The following is a 2,272-nucleotide window of genomic DNA, read 5'->3' on the forward strand; positions in this document are numbered from 1 at the left end:
TCCGCAGCGAAAGGTTGTCTTTCATGTAAAACAAATGTGTGTATAGAAGAATTCATACAGGTTTGTCAGTCAACTTTAATTTCAAATAAATCCATTGTTGTTCGTAACAGATGTATAAATATATATTATATTAATCTATCGAAACACAAATCTGTATGTGTTGTAGCCAAATAAGCAAAACATGTTTAGAATTGGGACTAGATTGTATTTGATTTTATGGCATTCAGGTTTAAGTTTTACTCAACATTGGCAAGATTGATATCTACCAGGAATAAAGGAATTTAATAGTGCAAATAGGAATGCAGTGATTCTGCAATGATTATTTTATTGTCTCTTATGTACAGTAGTAATCTAATATGATGTTATCAATCATAGAAGATGGACAAAATAATCAGTTAATAATCATAATGTTCATATGACTGTAAACAACCACTTGATCCCTAGCATCCTTACAGTATTCTGGGGGAACGTTCATCGAGCTCACAACGCATTGCAATGTGTATCGCTGTCACGATTACAAACTTAAATTGACGATTAATTCTCACACAAATATTTGAGATTAATGATTTAATTGTGTTTTTTGCATTGAACATTGGAACATTATAATTTGTATTTCTGTTTCCCTTTTAGGCTTCTAAATTGCAGAGGGCAGATATGATGAATAACTTAAATATACAAAGAAATCACAGACATTTCATATTTTAGAATTCAACATGGAAACCATTGACAATATGCAAAAATAATTGCGTTTGGGCCATCATGTAATAATAATTGACAGGCCTATTAATGCTACGCGTTGTGAGCTTGTAGATCTGCTATTTTTGGTGAAGAGATTTTGTGTAGAAAGGGTGAAAAAAGAGTGCACCAAGTACAGTGCCAACTCAGGTCTGTTTTAAGTATAGAGGGTATAAGTTAAGACTTGTGATTTGGGGGTTCTGGGGTACAACATGTCACATTGATGACCTTCATATAGTATATGTTGGTGTTCATCTCATGTGGAATTCTGACAGCATGTTTTGCATGTCTGGGATTTGCTAGTGATGTATATTTAGCACCAAGTTACCCAAATTGTGTCTTTAGCAGTGATGGTCGTCGAGTGAAGAAAGGAGTCGAGGAGCAGGTTGTCGTCACATTCTGATCAGTTTTATTGAACAGAATAACTCAGTACAAGGCTTTCCACGGGCGGAAGGCCCCGTGGAATACATGAAGTCACATCATAGCTAATCAGTGTGGACTCTGCTAGTTTCACAGCGTCTGCAGTATTTACTAGCTTCTAAGTCCCGCCTCCCTAGAAACTCACAGGATCTTCCGGTGGAGGGGGAGGAGGGACACAGAGCATACAGCTCATGTAACACTCTATAAGTTTTATACCAACTAAGACTAATTCAATATCTATACTATATATGAAGTATGCCGAACACATGTAATGAAATTGTTCAAACTATATTGTTAACCAGTCTAAATGATTAAGCACAAATACACAGTGTAGATTCATCAATTCTGGAGCAGAGAGCAGGAAGCTCTCTGCAACACACACACAGCTGTTGGTTTAACAGTTGGAGATAGGAGCTGTTCCTATCATTAGGTCAGAAACAGAACCCCCGTCCCTCCTGGGGTGTTTTAGCTGATTGTAAATAACTAAGCAAGATTAGAAACAGCACCCAGACCCCCTGGGGTGCCTGGCCGCATTCTTAACTGTGTTAGTCACCACAGTATCGCATTGTCTCAACTTAGTTCCTGTGCCTTGTGCAAACTGACACTGTGTGTCAACTGTCTATTAAAATATCAACTGATTGATATATACGTGTCCATGTCTATAAAATATCCATCACATCCTCCCTCAACAGGCTCTTACGCCTGTTGCAATACCATAACAGCATCATAAGTCATAATCTGCCTAATTAATTTTTCCAAAAATAAATTGCCAAATTAATCATTTTAACCATAGTACAACGTGATAGACCTCCCTGGACACAGAAGCATCTTGTTAACTACCTAAATTGTATCAAATTAGAACCGAACAAGCATGGGGCTTGTTCTGTTGTATCTCTTATACAGACCTGAAACTGAACCATATTTAAAACAGAAATTAAACTCCTTATTTAACTGAAATCCTATTTAGACTAAATCAAATTCCTATATTGATTACATTCAAATACCTGTCCTTTAACTGAAATCCTATTTTAGACTAAATCAAATTCCTATATTGGTTACATCCTGTAATTGAAAAGTTAACACTCATAGCATGACAAAATGGTTAATCATAAAAACA

The sequence above is a fragment of the Electrona antarctica genome (genome assembly GCF_951216825.1).
Source record: "Electrona antarctica genome assembly, chromosome: 2".
Classification (NCBI taxonomy): Eukaryota; Metazoa; Chordata; class Actinopteri; order Myctophiformes; family Myctophidae; genus Electrona; species Electrona antarctica.